At 32.7% G+C, this 23,735-nt stretch overlaps 1 pseudogene; it reads left to right on the plus strand.

Moving 5' to 3' along the window:
* LOC131939072 (26S proteasome non-ATPase regulatory subunit 13-like) overlaps positions 1–18,693 on the plus strand; it is a 55,670-nt pseudogene extending 36,977 nt beyond the window's left edge.
* The last annotated feature ends 5,042 nt before the right edge of the window (positions 18,694–23,735 follow it).

The following is a 23,735-nucleotide window of genomic DNA, read 5'->3' on the forward strand; positions in this document are numbered from 1 at the left end:
TCCACAATATATACAGTTCATTTCATAACTTTATTTAGAGTAGCTAAATCCACAATGAATACAGTTCATTTCATAACTTTATTTAGAGTAGTTAAATCCACAATAAATACAGTTAATTTCACAACTTTATTTAGAGTAGCTAAATCCACAATGAATACAGTTCATTTCATAACTTTATTTAGAGTAGTTAAATCCACAATAAATACAGTTAATTTCACAACTTTATTTAGAGTAGCTAAATCCACAATGAATACAGTTAATTTCACAACTTTACTTAGAGTAGTTAAATCCACAATAAATACAGTTCATTTTACAACTTTATTTAGAGTAGTTAAATCCACAATGAATACAGTTCATTTCAGTAATCAAACATCCACAGCTTGATACAGTACTCATACTTAAAGTGTATGAATACAAAAGATAAAAATCATAGGAATAATACTGGATACATTTGAAGTTCTAACAGTCAAAACACACAGCTTCCCCCTGCATTCATCTAGGCGGCCTCTCGAACATCTCATTTACCCCGATTATATAGCCCTACATTCACCCCTTCAGTCAGTGAGTGATCTCCAAAAAGGCAAACAAAATACAGTGATTGATCACTCACGCATTCACTCCCGATGGTCAGGTATCACACACATTGTACCCCAAATACATTTCATTGAATACAGTCTGTTACGAATTAGTTAATCATAAGCATTTGTTTTAAGTGGTCTAACACGTTTTTTTTTTTTTTTTTTTTTTTTTTTTTTTTTTTTTTTTTTGTGGACGTTAGCATCAGATGTGCGGGGTGGTGTTGGTTGATGACACGTGACACGTGTGGACTGGGTGAGGACTGATCGGGGGGCGGGGGGGGGGGGGGGTTAAAAATTTTAATTGTTTGCGATCGCCATTCCTGATTGGATTACCTCTTAGTAGATTTAATACAATTTATCGAGAAGCGTCTTATAATTTGCAAATATCGTATTAAGTTTTAAATGTATCTCTCGTGTCATGAATTACTAGTACTTAACATTAAATCATTATGTCACTTGTAATGTATTACGTGCCTGTCGTGTGTTATTGATGTGTGGTGTATGTGACAAACAATGTTATTTGATTTGGACATTGATTTATTTAAACATTATATTAATCACACCTAATTTAAATCCACTGTATTTTAATATTAATATTTTTAATAGTTTAAATAACATATTAACTCGTAATTTGCTATTCTATGGGCTAAAAATCGAACCAGGCTTATTAATGTATTTTGTGGATTTGGCTTTAGTAGTATGAACTAATAACTGTTTCTAAAATGAATTTGGAAATAAAATAAAGTAATATAAATAACAGTGGTGTTATATAGTGTAAACTGAGACCATTTTTATCGTTTTCTAAATTGTCAATCATATTAATTTTTGCAACTTTAAAATCATCTAAAAATCAGCTACAATGTAAACGCCGTGATTACATTGTTGAACATCACTTAGTTGTTAATAAAGTAAAATGTATGTCCATTAAAACATTTTTTTTTAAAATCACATTCCGTTTTGTTTTATAGTTTGGTAAGGGCAATAACTTTTAAAGAAGTCTCTTAGTCAAAATCGGTTAAACAATTTACTACACTTATAGGCAGAAACAACTAAATTCGTTACTGTTTTAAAATGATTATGCTTAAAGCTATAATTTTATAGAAAAAAAGTGTATTTATGTTTGCAGAACTTTTCTAAATCATGACCTTTACAATAATCATCCGTAGTAAAGTGTCCAGTTTTTCTAGACTTTGATGTGGCTGGATTTGGGTTGAGTGATATGGACAAATAATTATTATTCAATAACATTTGGGAATAAAAAATAGGCTAAAATTTAAAAAAAATCGCTACCGTTTTTTTTATTATACAAAGTATGTTTAAAAACAATAAAACGTAAAAAAAAGTCGAAGTTCTTTAAAATAAATATAATGTTTCTTCGTATTTTAACAAAAGTAGCCTACTATTTTACACTAAATTTGTAGTGACGATACATCTTTAAATAAATATCCGAGTCTTCAATGTCTTGATCATGTAGATAAAGTGATAGTTTTATAACTAAAACAAATTAGATGACCTGATTACTAATTTCAAAGTAACAAATATGCATGGTCTAACACTACCCACATCTCAACTGTCCTACATACTCTACTGACCAACTCTAACACAACCCACATTTCAACTGTCCTACATACTCTACTGACCAACTCTAACACTACCAACATCTCAACTGTACAACATGCTCTACTGACAAACTGTGACTGAACTAAAACGTATGACCGCTGCACCCTCTACTAACCAACTCTACAACTGACCACTACGCCATCTATTGACCAACTCTACAACTGACCGCTACACCCTCTACTGACCAACTCTACAACTGACCGCTACACCCTCTACTGACCAACTCTACAACTGACCGCTACACCCTCTACTGACCAACTCTACAACTGACCGCTACACCCTCTACTGACCAACTCTACAACTGACCGCTACACCCTCAACTGACCAACTCTACAACTGACCGCTACACCCTCTACTGACCAACTCTACAACTGACCGCTACACCCTCTACTGACCAACTCTACAACTGACCGCTACACCCTCTACTGACCAACTCTACATCTGACCGCTACACCCTCTACTGACCAACTCTACAACTTACCACTACGCCATCGATATCCAACTGCTAACAGTACCACACGCTTCAGTGGTCATCTGGGGTCGGCGTGGTCGAGTCGGTAAAGCTCATGGTTGCTAAACCGAAAAGTCTCGAGTTCGAACCCTCGGGAAGATGAGGCTCGCTAGCTGGGGACAGCCACTCTTCTAGGAGAGACAACTCCAAAATTAAACAACTGCTTCCTTGTAGTTTGTTCTTGGTTGGACAAAGGCTATTGAAGCAAATCCAAAAAAAAGCAGGCTGTAATCGGAGTCAATAGCGCATAACCAGTTGACACGTATCGCTTAATTGTGTTGGAGGCGTGGTCGAGTCGGCAAAAAGCTCATGGTTCATAAATTCGAACAAAGTCTCGAGTTCAAACCCACTGGCAGATAAATATCGATCCCCTTCAACACTAATAATTAAAAACGAAGAAGAAGAAGAAGACCCTTGCCAGACATATGCTGGGCCCGTTAGAGACATGCTGAACATACCTACTGGACACATGTTGCAATAATTCGTGTCACTCTAATGTATACATTTTAAAGTCCCGGCGTAATTAGGTATGGTTATAGTGTTATAGACCTATAACATATCATATATAGTGCTATAGTTTATTATTTATCCTTTTTATATATTGCACATGTGGTTACATCGTATTATATGACCATTTAAATGTATCAAATATTTTCTTATATGGACATTTACATATTTAATATCTCACTGTTTTATTTTATAAATAAAAGCATAGTTTACCTTTCAGATCAGACTGACCAACTCTTGGTCAGCTGAACATCCCACGTGACAGGTCAGTTTGTTGTACTGTTATTATATTATTTCTGCCTGATCAATGAGAGTTTAATACATTTTATTGTATGAAAGGTTTTTTTTTTTTTTTTTTTTTTTTTTTTTTTTTTTTTTTTTTTTTTAATACTTTTATTTGCAATTAAAACAAGTACATCAACATCAAATTTTTTAACATAATTTTTAACATCAAATAGAAACGAAAGATTTTGCAAATGTACATAATGAATATTTACATGATGTCATGTATTTGATTATAAAAAATTGCAAAATATTACGGTAAAAGGGTAAAGGTCAAATGAAAGTGTCAGAAGTCTGGGTTGGGAGAGGAAAGGAAATTTTTCAGAGAGGGTCAATGGGACAGTGAAGCATTTTCTATGTAGGGAAACAACTTAAGTTGACTAGTTGAAAGGGTGTTGTAGTGGTCGCATTGAGTTTTCAAAAGGTTGCTGTGTGAAAGATGAGGGGAAAGAGACAAGATTTAGAACTTTAAATAAGTTCTGGATATTGATGTTGCGGTGGGTGGTGGGGTCGTTGAAACGGTTAAGGGGATTGTGGGGTTTGCATGTCTGAGGGTAAGGTATTGTATGAAAGTTAAAAATTATTCACAACCAAACGGTGTAGTTGAAGAGACCATAATTTAACGGGTTGGATCTTAATTCTTTAAAAACGATATACATTCAAGTCACGGTTTTTAATTGTAAAACCTAACGCGTTTATATATAAAATTTAGCATTCTTGCTAAGTTTTTTAAAATATTTTCTAAAATGTGTTAATTTTACATATGTGTTTTATGAGCAATATGCCTATTTCTTAAGCATATGTTTTTAAAGTTTTTATAATATATAGCTCTGTTAGTTTGATTGATTGGTCTCCCTTTACCTTTTCTATGTAATAAGAAATGGCTATAGTAATATGTATTTTAAGTTTTAAAAAAAGACATTTAGTTCTAGACAGTATCTAAACTGTTTGGGAACTCTCATCAATATAGAATAATACTTTTATTTTCCAGATAAAACAGTTTGTGATATTTATAACGTTAAAAGTATTAATTGTGTGTTTGTTTTTGTTTTACCGTGAAACACTGCAACGCTGAAGAAGGTGTTTGTCGTATTCGGGCACATGTCTTACGACACAACAAAAACGGGATTCGATCAAGTCCTTTGAGAAGAAAATTAGCTCAGGTTAAGCTGCCATCTTTTTTTTTTTTTTTGCTGAATTAAAAAAGGGAACAACGATCATGACAGAAGTAGATTAAGAGACAATTGAACCATAGTTGTTGTGTTAAAGTCTATAGTTATACATCAAACCTCATATATTTACAGTATATGTGATTGTTATTACGCCAGTGATATATGTATACATAGCCATATTGGCTAGACCTCGTTCAAACTATAAGTAACCTTAACATAATCGTATTTTTAATTTTAACATATACGTTTATACAGACACATTTGAATATTAAAACACTTTTATCAAAATATTGTTCGTATTTCAAAATGTAAATTATACCAGATGATAATGCGTTGTAACATAAGCTGTGACATAATCAGAAGATGAGTTAATACAAAACAAATAAGCAGCAAGTTGACCGACCTTAACATTCCACATACATCATCATCTGATACTACGTTAAATATATGTACTGCTTTTAAAGTTCGTTTAAGCTTTTTTAATTTTTTTTTTATTGCAAGAAAAAAAAGACAACACGTGATATCAATAATGGTAATAGTTTAACGAATGTTTTGTTGGTCTTTAAAATATGTGTAAAGCAACAACAAATTAACAATATTTTTTTTTTCTAACTGAAACTTATACAACTAAAATAGCATGCAGGTTTTAAACAAAATAATCAACAAGATTATTTACGCGATAGTCAGCATTTTGTTAGTAATAATGTATAATCATTTTAAAAAATAAGATCTCTATGAGTGTCAATGTTCGGTTGCCTCTCTTTTATTCCTTATATTTAAACAATGTGAAACCATTTGTGAACTACTTCTATGTGAACATCGTATACAACGCACAGAGTAATTTTCAGCTTGAACTTATGATTTCTATTTTTTTATTGTTAGACTGAACAACGGCGACCATAGGTTGTCGTCCCAACTTCCTTGACAAAACCTTTAGTTTATTAGTATTTTTTTTAAAATAACTATTGAATAGTGTCGTCAAAAGTACCATAGCAGTTATCCTTTATCAACACTAGCATCATCTGAGCTGAGGTAGTAGTATATGAACATTTGAACACATTAACTTTACCTGGGTTTGTTTTGTATGATCAGAACTCCGTGACCCTAACATGACTATGTAGTGTGTGGTCAGCACATTTTATCTATACAACTCAAAAATGTAAATCTTATAAAATGTTACACTTTTTCAAAGAAAATACTTTTTAACAATTTTAACAGGATGTTTAAAAAGTAACATGGGTATAGTAAAATGATACGCCTTAAATCGTCGTATATAGTGTGAATCATATCAATCTTTTGCAGCTGTAAAATCACCTAAAACACAGGATGTAAACGCCGTTGTTTCATCGTTGAATCATTTAGTTATTAATAATGTAAAATGTATATCAATTAAAACAATAGTTTTTATCACTTCCCATAGTGTAATATGCACTATATTAAGGGAAGTAACTGACAAGTAATTCCCTTAGTCAAAACAAAACAAAAGTACAACACTGATAGGCACAAATAACTAAATACGCTACAGTATCTATATACAATATGTTTACAACACTGCGTCTTTAGAAAACACATCGTATGTGTTTTTTGCAGGACTTTTAAATAAATATAATGTTGATCCGTATCATATAATTTTTAGCAGTATTAATAATTTACATAAGTTTTGTATTTAGCGTAATTTTTAAAGTTAATCAGAGTTGCCTCATCACATTTGGTTGGTCGTAAGTGATATTTTATTAACTAAATGTTGTTTCACTTAAACAACACACTATAGCAGAACTTACGATAGCGCAGAAAGGCTAGACAGAATATTCACTCGTGAAAGTATAACGGTAATCAAAGTAAAACATCTTACACAGACACATTTACCAAACACAAAATAATTATTGCTCAACTACTAATCAACCCCACTCACAGTAAAAATAGCACACATTGTTATATTAGATGATCTAAAGTCAAAATATCGAACATGTTTCTATTAGACGTTCTAAAGTCAAAGTATCACGTATTAGACGTTCTAAAATCAGTACACTCATAAAAATAGTATACTGTAAAAAACAACTTGAACCAATATGAAATCACTAAGAACTGGTGGAGTAGAGCATATACAGATATCTGCTTGGGCTCTCACTAAGAACTGGTGGAGTAGAGCATATACAGACATCAACTTGGGCTCTCACTAAGAACTGGTGGAGTAGAGCATATACAGACATCTACTTGGGCTCTCACTAAGGACTGGTGGAGTAGAACGTATACAGACAGCTACTTGGGCTCTCACTAAGAACTGGTGGAGTAGAGCGTATACATACAGCTACTTGGGCTCTCACTAAGGACTGGTGGAGTAGAGCATATACAGACATCAACTTGGGCTCTCACTAAGAACTGGTGGAGTAGAGCGTATACAGACAGCTACTTGGGCTCTCACTAAGGACTGGTGGAGTAGAGCGTATACAGACATCTACTTGGGCTCTCACTAAGAACTGGTGGAGTAGAGCGTATACAGACATCAACTTGGGCACAGCCCCACAACTGTGATGTGACCAGCACCGTGTACATTTTGTTTTCGAATATTTTTTCGTCAGTTTGCATTAATTTGATTAGAGTGACATTTGTTTAGTTATTAGTTTCTAAATTGGGTAGGGGTAGTGCTATAGTTATATAATTTTATTTTATTATCATAGCGAAGCTAGCTAAAATACTTTCTTTTATTATGTGCAAAACATGTGTATGTTTTTTGTATGAATAAATATTATGTTGTACTCAAATACATTTAATTTAAATATATTTACCTAATCCTACTCAAATACCATAATATTGAAAAAAGAATAACTATTGGCTCTTTAAAAACTTGGAAATTGTGTTAATTATTACTTTTGGCTCCTCCGTCTCAAAAGGTTGCCGACTCCTGCCTTGTCGTCTTTACTCGAAAACGTTCATACCCCATAAAAATAGAAGCAGGTAAGTACATTTTAATGTGATTCTAAATAAAAGTCACCATGATGTTGCTCATAAACCAGCATAAGAATGAGAGAAGTATCAACACATTGGGAAAAGTGTTCAACGAACTCTAGAATGAGATAAGCATCAACATATGTTGGGGAAAGTGTTCAACCAACTCTAGGATGAGAGGAGTATCAACACATTAATAATGCTACAATTTAAAATGTAAAAGTGTAACCGGCTTCACTAAATTTTAAATGAATCAATTTCCTAATTTAGTCATTTAAACAAAATCATTGCGAAGTATTACCATGCTGAGACAACGAACCCGACAAAAATATTTCCAAACTAATTTCGGGCTTGAATTAAAGGGATTTTAATTACTGTTTGGTAAATTACAATAGAGCTTTATAATTATAAACACGACATATGGTTTAGAGATATAATTACATTTCACTTTTCAAATGGATTGTTTTTGTTTAAAAATTATAAAATGGCTGCTTTATCTGGCATTTGACAGGTCATCTAATAATGTGATATATCAAGCAGTTGACATGGAGGATTATTATAATTACGTCATACCATGCCAACTGGGTTTTTAATATCCACTGGGTAAGCCATATCTAGAACGTCATAATATACCAACTGGGTTTTCAATATCCAATGGGTAAGCTACATCTAGAACGTCATAATATACCAACTGGGTTTTCAATATCCAATGGGTAAGCTACATCTAGAACGTCATAATATACCAACTGGGTTTTCAATATCCAATGGGTAAGCCATATCTAGAACGTCATACCATGCCAACTGGGTTTTTAATATCCAATGGGTAAGCTACATCTAGAACGTCATACCATGCCAACTGGGTTTTCAATATCCACTGGGTAAGCTAAATCTAGAACGTCATACCATGCCAACGAAAGTCTTGAGATGGGATCCCGGGTCCATAAACAGCTGAACTCCACTTCACCTTCCACAACATTTTTTGTCTCATTTAATTTTGTTCCTCTCACCGCATCCCCACTCGAGCAAGGGGTTCAGGCGGTAAGAACATTTTAACCTTAAGGTACATTCAGAACGAAGTCCTGTCACTATGTCCAGCTTAATTGTAATGTTTACAAGGTCTTGTGTAAAATTGTAAATTAAACTCGTAATATTGTATCATGTAGTTTTTAAAGTGACCCTTGACTTTATAGCCATTGCCAATTTTTTTTTTTCGTTTATTTCTCCAGGCTGCCTGCGCACATTAAATATATTCCGATTGGAATAAACCAACCAAAACAGTGAACTGTTTTCATTTTAAATCTAAATTATGTTAAAGTATAAATCCTTAAAATCAGCCATGATATAGCATCAACAACATTTTAGTTATTTTAAAATTTGGTTGAAAAAATACATGGTTTCATATATACGGCTACATTTTACCCATTGAGACAATACATGCACCAAGGAAGTTGGAATCCCGAGGTAACTTATCAGTTCTTTTAAGAGGGTGATCATGTATTATTTGATCTTTTTTTGTCCCCTATGATATAAGTGACGTATGAGCGTGACGTAAATGGTGGAGAGTGTGTGTAGAGGATAGCCCAAAGTGTGTCCATGTGTGTTGAGTGGTAACATTAGGGAACCAGATTTTGGCTTAGCCATATTTTAAGGGAATGATTGGCTTGCTAATGATTTGTTTATAATGGTGTTGCTTGCTAAGGGTGGGCAGCCCTGTGCTATTGATGGCACTGACATTCAGTTATGGAAAAGATTCCACACAAAAAACGCGTTAAACAATGGTATCATCATTACTTTTAAAAAAGTGTTGTATTTTTTCTGTATTGACGAGAGAACATGTTTTTATCATTAATTTAATCAGTTATAGTGTTCTCTCTACTATCGCATTTTCTCTACACGGTTTGATTAAAAATGTTAAGAACTAACTTGCTGTTTAAATGTATCCTTTAATTAATATTTCATTTTTTTTAAAGTGTCCCTTAATTACTAGGGATCCAGAAATAACTTTTGACTATATATTTGATGTAGTGTGCAATTAAGTATTCTGAATTGTCAAGAAACATTTTCTATTAAAGCTAATGTGTTTATATTTTCAAACTATAATAGCTATTGAGCATTAATTATATTTAATTTATTACTTTAACAATATCGCAAATTGTAAATACATGTTACGTTATTGTTGTCATATAAAACCATGTACATTATTGTATTATTACTTATTTATGCATTTCTTAGTTTTGTTTGATTATTTTAGCGATTGTTACGGAAGTTATTCCCCTTGAATTAAAATCATTTTAAAATGGGAGATACTTTTAGTAACTCAATGTTCATAACATAAAGAGTTCACCAAAAAATAATTATCACACAAATATGAGGGTTCTTTTAAATTTTAATTAACCGATTTTAATTGAACGATCGAAATAATACAAGATCAATACCATTAGTACACTATTATATTTTTACATAAAGAAACAATATTTGCATTTTATAATTTTAAATAAAGGCAGTCAGCCTTAAATAAATAAATTTAGATTCAGTTCTGGAACTCACATCAGGAAGTCTGCAAGAGAGCTGTAAAACCAAAAGAACTGTGACACATATAGTAGCGTTCTAGATAATTCAGCTTTAAAAATATGTATATGTTTGTGATTAGCAGATAATACATTACTTTGTTTTTATTTCTAAATTAATTTATTGTTCAGGCCAACTAAAAAGACGTTATGAATTAAGTATATTGTATATAACTGTGGCTTCTCAAGAATGTTGTATTCTGTAAGCATTGTCAAGAAGGTCAACAAAACCCATAATTATCCATCATTCATTTAAGGATAGACACAACGGAAAGAACTTTTTTTTTTATTTAACACATTTCTGGATGTTTAATAAGTTCACATGTTACTAGTTGTTAACCTATAGACAAAAATAATATATAGCCTTCAATAGCAGCACTGGTTGCCATGAAAACCACGAAAAGGTGTAAAAACTAACACCTATTCTAATCTCTATAACTTTGTTCGTATAAGAAATATATAAAAGCTGATGAAAGATGTAGATTTCTTAAACCAAACTATACATTTTTACGTTTATTCATAGAGACAAAACTCAAGTTGAGAATGGGTAAGTGTGACAGTCAAATATTGTATTTTGTTGATGACTTTAAAAATCAACAAATTAAAAGTGTGCGGAGGTCGATTAGCGTTGTTACATTGTTGTTTTCAGTTGAGGCAATCTGTATGAGTTAGCAATGCATTAATGTGCTAGATTCAAGTATTCATTGACCATTTAGTCATGATTACATAGAGCAAAGTATATGTGTATCGAAGTCGCTTGGGAAAATCATTTTTGAGAAAAAAGTGTACATCCTATTAAACTTATAAGAAAATAGAAATGGTTTCATGTCTTAGAAAATCGCGTACAAACAAGTAAACGTTTCCTAAATATGTATCGAAAAATAATGTTAATACAATATTACTTTTTCTATTATATTTATTCAATGTTTCCTACAACAAAATTGTTTACATTTTTGTTAATTGTATTAACAATTATTTGTGTAATATTTTAATTTTTAGATGTATTAAAGTTGACGAATAAGCAAATTTCTTTGTTCTGTCTCCCGTATAGTGTCTCTAAATGAAAAAATGCAAACTAATCTGTAAGTATGTATTTTAATTACATACTATTCATTTCGACATCTAAAGTGATTGAAACATTGAATTGAGAAGTTATGCACTGAATTATTTGATACCAAGGTAAGAATGTATGTGATGACGTAAACTTATACAAATTTAGACATAGTTATATAAAACAGGTAGGAGTAAGTACAAATTACATAGCCGACCAATCAAAAGAGAGATGAGCAGTCACGGTCAGTTGGTCAGAGATAGCGTCAGTTGGCAGTCAAGCGTGGTAAAGTCAGTCGAGTGTTAGAAACAGTTGAGCAGAGATAAGTCAGTTAAGTTACAGTTGTGGTGTTTCAGTTGATATAATTGTGAATATATAGTCTAGAAATAATGGAATATATTTAGAAATTAGTAGTATACTTTACTAGATATCAGTACAATTAGGACTAGGCCTCACATATGAAAGTCAATGCCCATACGCATATACAAACAGTATACATAAACATTCTCGCACCACAAGATATGGTAGAGCTGTGGAATGTTCAGCCTCTACAGAATTGTGTGAATTTAGCGGATTAGCACAAAGTGAAAGAAAAAGTGGCGCTGTCGACTTAGTGTGAAAGATAAGATCATTCCTTAATCGTATGAGATTATACCGGTGCTGGATTTGTTTTATACCAGATGTGTTTCTGTCTTCTGTGTTTCATGTGTTACTCATAGCTGTTTATTATTATGGTCCAGTGCAGTTATTTGATCGATTTTTTGTAACACACCACAAGCACTAATGTGAGTATATATTTGGATATATAGATTTTAGTATAGTTTGTTTGTGCTATGTAACTGGGATAAATAATATAGATTTACAATTAGTAAGTCAGTTTTCAGCTTTTCTCAAAAGTAAGTATGTCAATAAATAGCAGCAAAACAAGATTCATTTTGACCGGCGAATGCACGTTTATTTCATTTACCGACATAAGCACTTTCTTTGCTTACACTGACCGTGAGATCGTTTTGACAGATTGGGCGAACCCCGTGACATAATTATCCAATCAGACGCTGATATGGATTTAAAAGTCACTGTCCTAGCATGGTTTGTTATTTCCCTAATACTATTTTCTTTTTTTTTTTTTGGAGGAATTAGACACGACCAGTAAATATAAATTTAAAATATATAAATGTATAAATATAAAACACGTTTACTATCTCATGAGCGAACGAAGCTTTTACTAAAGAATGCCCATTAATTGTATGTATCCAACTAATTTTCAGAACATTTAAATAGCTTTTTGCTATAATTTTTATTTTTAGCGCAATTTCCATACTGACAATTGCGATTGTTAATTCGTTATTTCTGGATGGACGGATGGATGTGTGTCCGCAGCTTTAAGTCGTATCTCCTCCTCAACGAAGCAATATCGAGAACTATATCCAAAAGCAAATATTTTAAGCAAGTTCCGAGGATGATTGTGGGCCAAAAAAATTCCCGGAATTCCTTCCTGGATTTCCCGAAAAAGCCAAAAAAAACTCGAAAAAATGTAGTGTTTGGCCCATATCTCGGCAACCAGACCACTTAGCGACTTGAAACATTTACCAATCGATTCCTGCCATAATTTAGAACAATATTGCCAAAGAAAGTTTTCAAAAATATCCTTTCGTTCGGTCACACAAAATTAATTAAGGAAATTGCGCTTAAATTGTCACTAGACTTTTTATTAACTTGTTTTTATTATTTGTTTTATTTTCTACTTTTTAGTGATTCGTGATTTCTGAAGTAGACACGACAAAAAATGTTTGCTTTAAAATACCACCAGTAGGTCGCGAAATCCAAAAGAGGATTTTCTGCCCTGTGAAAGCAGACGTCAGGGACAGAGGCGTATCCAGGTTTTCGCTGTAGGGGGAGCGAAAAGAGCAAAAAAAGGCGCCGAATTTTTAACACGTTCTATATACGTGTATTATATATATATATATATATATATATATATATATATATATATATATATATATATATATATATATATATATATATATATATATATATATATATATATATATATATATATACACTACAACGAAAAACAATGAACGTAACACAATCTGTTTTGTAATTCTTGTAAACAAAATTTCTTACATAATAATTCCTGAGAAATTATTTAAGACAAGGGAAATAGGGGAAATAATCACTCTCTTAATATAAATATGTATATATCTACACATTTAATTATAAATGACAAAACAAATAAATAATTACTTTAGAATATAATGAAATTGTTTAAGACTATTCGTGTTTGCAAAATGTTTTTTTTCTATAATCAGAATTTAATATATTGTCATCATAAATGCTAAAGTATTACAGCATAATGAAAGCTTTTTAAATCAGGGTTGGTATAAAACCACGCTTTTCGATGAACTTGATAACATTCGGAATAACAGCCTACATATATATAAATATCGGTCTTTCAGTTCAGTTCATACATTTTAATTAACTACTGCTTCTTTGTGTTCTTTAAAGATCCTTTTTTTTAACATAGTGATAGGTATGGGTTAGATCACTGTATTGATCACACACCTTTTTACTGGTAATTTCAAAAACAATATTCACAGAGTTTTACGTTTAAAAAGCTAATTTTCTGGCGGCATGGTACTATGGTACATCATTACGCGTTCTCTACATGTACTTAACAGATCAGTTCGGGGTGGGTTGGGGGGGGGGGATGGAGTCAACTTCATTCACCAGTGTCCGTTCACTTTAGGTCAATTATCCAACCCAGTGTATACCTAGGTGTGACATTAATGTCGCTATACACAATTGTGGTGGTCAGGTGTGTGTGTGGGGGGGGGGGGGGAGATAACCAACTCAGAGTGAACATAGCGTCAGTTTTTAGATGACTGTTCTAAACATACATATATATATATATATATATATATATATATTACACAAATATATATTACACAAATGTATATTACAGAAATACATTTAAATAAGTAGCAGTGGTATTATGACAATATTTTTTTTACAGAGGGGTCCATGGGGGAGGGGGGGGGGGTGTAACTGTTTCATATAATTTGTAATCGTAATCACTATCGCCCAAACTGTTTCTGTATTGTAATTTTTTAAAAATTAATCACACGATTCAAACTGTATATATAAAGTAATTATGTGTGAAGTTTTATGTATAACATTTTCTAATTCAATTATTCGTTAGTGGGTTGTAGGCTGAGGTGCGACGTTATTTTAGGGGGGGGGTCTGGCTTTTTGTGACTATGGGGAGTGGCGGGAGGGGGGGGGATCCTAATAAAAGCGTTAGGTCATTTATAGATGACGCCTAAAGAAGCAATTCTCTTTTGCCTTGCTTAAGATGGTAAAATTAATCAATACAAAATCCGATTGAGACAAAAATTTAGACGGGACAATGATATGAACAATCTTATGATTCAAAAATGTAGTGGTAAAATCTATAGTTATTCTTCAAACGTTAGAGATGTGCAGTATCACTTAAAGGAAAATACGTCATAGATATATTTATGCATACTCGTAGTGACTAGGCATTATACAGTTGCCTTAAACTTAACACCCCTCTTCCAAGTGGTACTACCGTAGAGGTATTTTAAACATTGCAATACATCGTAATGGTTATTTTTAGAATGGCAAACTGATGCAGCTGTTAATACGTGTTGTAAACGTAGACACTACTAGACTAGAACAATAATGCTTAATTGCTGCATGAAAAGAAATCTTGTGATTTACATAGATGTGCCGACCAAAAATATTTTTTTAACAAATATCATTGTTTAAAACTTTGAATTTAAAAAGTTTCCAAAAAGGCGCCACTTTGCTGAAAATGGCCAGAGGGGGAGCGGCCGCTCCCCCTGCTCCCCCCTGCGTACGCTACTGGTTAGGGACCACAATGTACAGACAAAACCATGCTGAGAAAACGAAGGATAGTTCTTTATCCTACTACCTCCCCTTAAATTCAAATAGTTAAAAACGTTTTTGTCTCCCCTTCCCCCTAATGTCCTTAACTAGATCTACTAGCTCTATGATTGTAAACATTTCGTGAACCACAGTTCATCAGACTGTTAGAGTGATAGCATCTAGCATATTATCTCCTTTCTGTTATCAAAAATAGTAATCTAACAAATGATTTATTTTGTTATCACTCCTTTGTTACGAAATCATTAAGTTAATTTTAATGACAAATTAAACATCTAATTAAATTTAAAAATAGATACACATGTATTTGAATTGAAGCGGAGCTTATCTAAAAAGTTGAAACGAAATTGTGCATTAGAAGTGGGTTAAATTTAGGTAAAATATTTGAAACAAATCAGCAAACAAACAGAAAACTAATTTAAAAAAAAAAAAAATATAGCAGTAAGCTTTTAAATTTGATGAAATGATAAGAAAATAAAACGAATCTAAAATTGACCCCTGGCGTGTGCGAACGCTGGCTTTGATCTATCCGCAAGTCCGGATGGAGGGATGGAGGTGTGTGTGTGTGAGGGGGGGGTTGAGGCGTGTATCTCTTCTGAAATAGATCGTATTAAGTTCACAAAGTATTCGTATTAGCTAAAAACACTTTATTTTTTTATTTATTTTTTAATTTGGGAATTTTGTAATTTGTAGCTTTTGGCTCTTCCGTCGCAAAAGGTTGCCGACTCCTGCCCAAAGGTGGGGGGGGGGGGGGGGTGGTTAGGCTGAGAATTAAACTTATATGAATGTATTATTTTTAAAATAATTGTTCTGGGAAACAGACAGAGCTTTTTAACCTTGATTCAGTGGAATAAATTGCTTGTCTTATAAAAATGTATCCATTAAAGTCACTGTTTTCAAATTTTATAACCTGAGAAATTTTGATTTATATTAGCTTGACTACAAATTTTAAATATTTTTCTAAAACTTTTAATAGTTTTGTTTGATAAAATCGTACTGAGACTATGAGACATTTTTTTTTAAAAATTATATCTTTCTAAAATTTACTAAAATCGACAGCTCAGTAATTAGCTTTGCGTTGTCTCCCTTGTAATTTTTCCCGTATAAAAAATAATAAAGGTTTTTGGAAGATATGTATTAATTAAAACACTCTATGTTGACAGAGTTCAGACAAGCAATGGGAAAATATTACTTAATTTTGGAGAATTTTGGCGCATTAAATCTAGTGTTTTGAACGGACACAAATTTTGAAAATTCATAATAAATTATTTTGAAGATATGCACTTACATTTTTTTACCTGGGTGCCCCGAAATATGAAAAGATATTATGAATTCATTATTTATTGGGCTTAAAATATAATGTTTTATGAATGGTGGAAAACCTACGAAGGGGTTAATTTGTCAAGATGGCCGCCGTTGTCATAGATACCAAGAATTTTCCACGATTTTTTTTACTGGAAATGCATATGCAGATGTATCGTAATAAAGCTGTAAAGAAATAACTGTTTTCTAACGAGTATTAAAAACGTTTTTTTACGGCAATTTTGAGAGAGGGGGGGGGGGGGGGTGGGTTGTAGGCTGAGGTGCGACGTTATTTTAGGGGGGGGGGGTCTGGCTTTTTGTGACTATGGGGAGTGGCGGGAGGGGGGGGGGGGGGATCCTAATAAAAGCGTTAGGTCATTTATAGATGACGCCTAAAGAAGCAATTCTCTTTTGCCTTGCTTAAGATGGTAAAATTAATCAATACAAAATCCGATTGAGACAAAAATTTAGACGGGACAATGATATGAACAATCTTATGATTCAAAAATGTAGTGGTAAAATCTATAGTTATTCTTCAAACGTTAGAGATGTGCAGTATCACTTAAAGGAAAATACGTCATAGATATATTTATGCATACTCGTAGTGACTAGGCATCGTACAAAATATAAGTAACCATAACATAATCAATTTGCTAACTCTATCATATATTTATGTGTACAAAGAGAAATTTAAAAACTAAAACTGTTGTATTAAAAAAAATATGAAGTGTGCATTCTATGATATTCCTAACAATAATAGTACTAGATAGTAACTAAACAAATAATAGAATCAACTTTTCTATTCAAGTGCTACAACATTATATACACAATTAACAATTTAATCTTATTAATTTATTTGTAATTAACATATTTAAAATCAAATTCAAACTCAGTATAAAATATAACAATCGGACACTACTACATACATTTTCGTAACATAGTATTTGTGTCGGCGTATAAATACATTACGTGACTGTAAACACGTGTATGTCATTTAGTAAACTTTATACATTATACGATAATAACGTCTATAATGTTCTTTATTTGTAAATATGTTGTTATAGACAAGGGTGTCAGTGGGGATAAGCTACTGCTGTCTATACAATCATATGTTTCGTGTTAATAAGATTTATATTATTGCAAGAAACAGTGATTTTATTTAGAGACAATGTTTCAGTTTTACTGATTGGTCTTATTAGTCTAATTAAAGGCATGTTAATTACTGATAGGTTAATTAATATCGGGCTTTATAATTATAAATACAACAAATGGTTTACACGTATTATTGAATTTCACGTTTCATTTGCCATGTTTTTGTTTAAGGATTGCATGATGAAATCTTAATCTGGTATATGTCAGTGCACCTAATAATGTGTTATTTCAAGCAGTTGACGCCACGTTATGCCAACTCAGTTTTTCAATAATCAAGGATGTAAGCTACATACAGAACGGGATGATGGCGTACTTAGTTTGTATAAGGTTGTAACATATTAGGCTAGAGTTTTGTAATTGTAATATTGCAATACAAATGAATGGGTAAAATGTATATCCAGAATATGGAATTCCCTCCAGTGAAGGCCCTAATGGAAGAGCGAGAGAAGATTTTAAATGATATAGATGGAGTGACCGCAGCACATGGACGCTTCTATGAACTAACGAGCAGCTATCATAAACTAATGAGAAACCATGCTCAGTACTATCAAAAGGCCCTTAGGTTCTTAGGCTGCATATATCTGATAGACACGCCTATAGCCGATCAGGCAAAGAAAAATTTTAATATTGGTTGAGCAGCTGTAATAGGCGAGCGTGTATCCAATTTTGGTGAGCTCCTTGCCTATGATATCTTGGCATCCTTGAAGGGCACATATAAAGAATGGCTGGTTGATCTTATGTATGCCTTTAACAGCGGAGATATTGACACATTCATAGGACTGAATGATACATGGTCTACTCAGCCGGATATGAAAATCAATGAACTTGTAACTAGGAAACTAGATCAATCTGTTATGTTTGATGGAGATGATATTCCAAAGGCCAGCAACAGATACACAACTGACATTTTATAGTATTGCCCAGACTGTCAACATTAACACAAATCTGGTTGAGCTGTTAGTCATGAAAGCTGTGAGGCTTGGTTTAGTGAGAGAATCTATTGATGAAATAGAACAGAAATGTCACATGACATGGGTACAGCCTAAATGATCGCAAACAGATTTCCGGCATGTAGAATCGCCTTGAGTTGTTTGGAAAATATATTGGCTTGATGGAACGCCTGGTACAAACAACTACTTATGGTATTCTCAAATAATTATTGAGAAAGTATTGCATAAATAATAGTCAATTATTATTGTAAGTTTTGATACTTTGTCAAGGAAATAAATAATTTGGTCACTTATCATTTGTTTAAATGCCCGTGAAATACATTATAATTGAATTTTTTTTTTTAAAAGTCCATTTTGATAAATGAACAATTAACATAAGGGACAGTTGTAATGGGGAATACAATTATGTTCACCAGTGTGACTTGTTGGGATTAAAATGCATAACATGTTGTCTTCAATCTACATATAATATGTTGTCTACATTAGACACATACCATGTTGCCTTCAATCTACATATAATATGTTGTCTACATTAGACACATACCATGTTGCCTTCAATCTACATATAATATGTTGTCTACATTAGACAGAGAGAGAAAACGTTAATGAAAACCCATAATTTAATTGAGTCTCTTCATTTATTTGACTGAAGTAAATCGATGCACCAAAATGGTTCATTATACAGTTTAAACCACAGTTGTTATTTAATTCGCGTTTTTAATCGACACGTTTTGATCTTTGAGTTTATGACTGTCAGATGCTGATAATAAATTAAATTGTATTAAAATCATTAGCCATCATGTGCATAATAGTGGCACTGGCACTGCACTGGCAGCAATATTATCCAGCACTCATTAAAACTTGTTTTCCACATTGTAAAGGTAGTTGTGCGAAACATACCTCACAATCACAGTCAGCTGATCAATTTTAATCCGTTTTTACGGTTCTTTAATCACATATGGTTTATTCTTAACTAGTCAATCTGTTTAAAAAGAAATAAAATAAAATAAAAAATCAGTAACGTCTATTCCTAATTCTCTTGTTTGGCTGAAAAGAAAATTATTTGCTGTTTGTTATGTATCTGCTCTGCTTGTTGGCAGTCTATTGTTGAGTCATTTTGGGGCTTGTTTTTTCAATATCACTTTTTAATACAAATCTAAACTTGCATATCAGTTGCCATTTCTTTAACTTAAACTATCCAAGGGAGACAACAATAACGAACGTGCATAATAATCGCCATCTAATTCGTCATAATAAAAAATTAAAACGTTTTAGGAAAATACGGGATAAATATAAGTAACCTACTTTTTATCTTTTAAAACGCGAAGATCATGAAGCAGCATGTTTATTTCAAATTTAAAAAGTATATAATATTATATTTTAAAACAGTGATATGTGTGCATACATGTTTCTATAAAATGCAAAATATGACATTCTATGACGTTCACTCTATAACGATAGCGCTTGGAAACAATTATTTTTGAGAGAAAATATTAACCTGTACAATGTACAGATATGATTATGACATAATCATATCTAGGAAAGCAAGGGTCTCACATAGACGTTGTCAGGATCGTGTGATATGCTGGTAGTTAAACCGTACATTAGAGTTTCATTTAGTAAATGTTGAAGTTAAATATACACAAAGCGTGTCGTCCGAGTTATAGAAAGCCGAATACATATGTTGTAGTTGATGCGAACATAGTTTCATGGGGGAATATTTATACCAGTGTCCGATAATAGAATACTCTTTAAAAAAGGCGTGTTAGGTTACTGGTAGTTAACTAAATACACACATTGCTGGCTAATGTCAATGCTAACCCTGTCCCTAACCATAACACCAACCACCCTAGTCCTACCATACGCCTAACACTAATTTCTAACTATAAAATTAGTCGAGATTATAATACTACTAACAACCCAACATCTATTTTATTATCGGACATCAGTATCTAAAATCATCCGTTTCATGTAACAACGACAAGTTTTATTATAACAAAGCAAGGTCGTTCAACACAATGTTGTTTTTTTTTTTCATTTTTCACATCGTAATGTTAATTTTATAAACATGCGCATGAGTATAATACAATAGTATGTATTTACTGATGGGGGAATTCAATAAACATTCGAATGAGTCTAACACAATAACATTGGTTTACTACAAGATGTTCTATAAACTAGCTTAGTGTAAAATAACCAGAAATGTAGGTATAATATCATAATGAGTTTTATAATTACATATGCCTTATATTGACTTACACACCTCTATAAAGGCAAGCATTGTTTTAAGTTAAACTTTTAACCAAGTTTTAAAATGGCCGCTCCAAAATTAAGGTGTGATTCACATGCAAGGCAGGGCTAGAATAGATTTGATATTTGAAAATATTTCCTGCTGAAAAAATAATATTTTAGGAGAATGTTGAATGTAACATTCATCGACTATTATTTGTCACATCTCTAAGATAAAATATACGCACACATGTTAGTGTTTTAAAATTCGTAACCGTATAATATTTTAACAACACATAATTAGCTCGCTTAATGATCTCGTGTCGCTTTTTTACTTTCTCGTATACACGTAGTATAGAGAAAGTATTGTAATCGTGCAAAAAAAAAAAATCGAGATTTATACAAATCTTGACGTTTTACACCTCACTGATACGGAAAACATAATTTTGCAATCTTGTCCGTATGTCTGTGTGTCTGTTTGTGTGTGTGTGTCTGTGTGTGTGTGTGTAAACACGATTACTTGAGTACCGTTACAGCTAGGTTGATGAAATTTCATATATAAGTATTTTATCAAAGTCGTAGATTCGTTTCAACTTTTGAGCGATTTCCGATAACCGGAAGTGGTACTTTTTTATCTTTGAATTTTTCAAAAGCCTATAACTTGAGTACTATTTCAGATAGATAAATGAAATTTCACATGTAAGTAAAAGATCTAATTCTCTACCTTCTGTTTTGAGTGATTTCCGTTGACGGGAATACTAATTTACGCTATTTCCGATTTCTCAAAAAAATCTAAATTTATAAAGTACTAATAATATTGCGCACCATTATGAACATCTTTATTTGGCGTTCACTTGGTGTGCAATACTTTTTTCTATGAGATTCTATTTTATTTTAAAAAGTGTATGTATTTAAAATGGATTAAAAATCATAAATATATCCCGAGTTCCCATCCCCTGTTGTTTTATATAAGAATATTCGAGAAAGTTTAGGGGAGATCACTCCCGGTTTATTAAAAATAAAACACTCATCTTAAGTTATACTTCGTTTTCCGTAGTATACTTTAATAACAATAATACACGATATTCACCGTTTTTAAAATAAAAACATTATTCTTACATTTTAACAACGCGTGAGATGGCCACATAGAATTGTCCATGTGAGAAACACGGTCTTTTAAAGTCTAGAACTAGTCCTACGTGAGAAAAACTGAGGAAGCTTTTTAAAATGTTGTTATCAAACTTTTACCAATAATGTATTTTTTTTTTAATGTGTGACCTTGTTTTTCAGATCTCCCTTTATATAATTGTGTCGGCACTTTATTTCTTTGATATTATTAGTTACTGGAGACGCACCAACATGTGCAGTAAACAAACCTTTAGTTTACTCTGACCACCGTCATCAATCGTGAAGAAGAACACACCTTTTAAACGAATGTAGGGGCCATAGTGCTCATATGGGGGCCCGGGGCGCCGGAGGAGAACCCTATTGTATCGCGACTGATCCCGCTGTGCAGGTCATCCAGTAGGCGGACCCCGTGTACTAAGACAGGCACTGGGAAACTTTGGGCGCTCAACCACACATGTACGTTGGGCGCCGACACCCCAATATTTAAACCATGTTAGGGCTATGATAGAAAACTTTGGGCGCTCAACCACACATGTACGTGGGGCGCCGACACCCCAATATTTACACCATGTTAGGGCTATGATAGAAAACGTTGGCCGCTCAACCACACATGTACGTGGGGCGCCGACACCCGATTATTTAAACCATGTTAAGGCTATGATAGAAAACTTTGCGGGACTGTTGTTAAATAATTAGTGAATGGGTTCAAAGTAAAATTGTATGCAGTGCCTGGTTTATGTATAAACTGTTCCTGAAACTATTGCGACAGTCATAGTTACTCAGTCACATCATGGTTTACCTTACAAATCAGATAATGAACCAGTGTGTTATAATCGTAATGGCTATTTCACTGGATTACTAAAACTTGTGTCTCTAACTGGCCTAGCATATTTCTGGCAAGGGTCTAACATAGACGGTGTCCGGATCGCGTGATATACTGGAAGGTAAACCGTCTAGTAGAGGTTCATTTAGTAAATGTTGATGTTACATCTGTTACATCGTCACCATCAGGTCGGTCAGCTTGCTGTTTAATTTATTTTTTTTAAATTAAGTAATTAACTAATAATGTCAAATATTATCTTACATCGTATTTTCATCAAAGCCTGAAGTACCTGCATAATCATAGTTAATAGATGCTGAAATCTGAAGAAAATCCAATCTACATCTATTCCACTACTATTTTCAGGCAATCCCATATGTCTCTATAAGATTAATATAATAATACAGACCGAAAATAAATTTACATAAGCGTGTCGTTTGAGTTATAGAAAGCAGAAATAATATTTAGCACTGTTGTAGTTGATGCTCATACAGTGTTATGTAACAACGATAAATCTTTTTTATAACAAGAGCTGTAAGCATGTAAAAGGTAGGAAAAGTCCATGTTATCATACTACATTTTTAAAAAAACCGTTAATAAATATGGCAAGCGATACAATTATAATTGCATTTGAAAAAAATAAAGCCTTTTGGGAACAATCGATTACACTCATTTATATATTTTTTGTATCGAATATAAGCCGTTGAAAATCAATTTAGAATTATTTTATCAATTTATATTTATATATTTTCAAAAACTGCCGTCAACCTCTCCTTGAAGTCAAACGGAATGGCCAGGGAGAATAAAACAATAAGTCAGAACAGTTGTTCTCCATGATACAAATACACACTAGTGATATATGATGTATAGCGTAATATTGCATTTATATTTAATAATATACCATCCCCAATCACCACAACAACCTGACTTTACAATCCAAATTAAAATTAAAAGTGTTTGCTAAATTACTACTATACTATCAGTAATTAT

The sequence above is a fragment of the Physella acuta genome, unplaced genomic scaffold, assembly GCF_028476545.2.
Source record: "Physella acuta isolate Inbredline_101_S28 unplaced genomic scaffold, ASM2847654v3 ptg000264l, whole genome shotgun sequence".
NCBI lineage: Eukaryota > Metazoa > Mollusca > Gastropoda > Physidae > Physella > Physella acuta.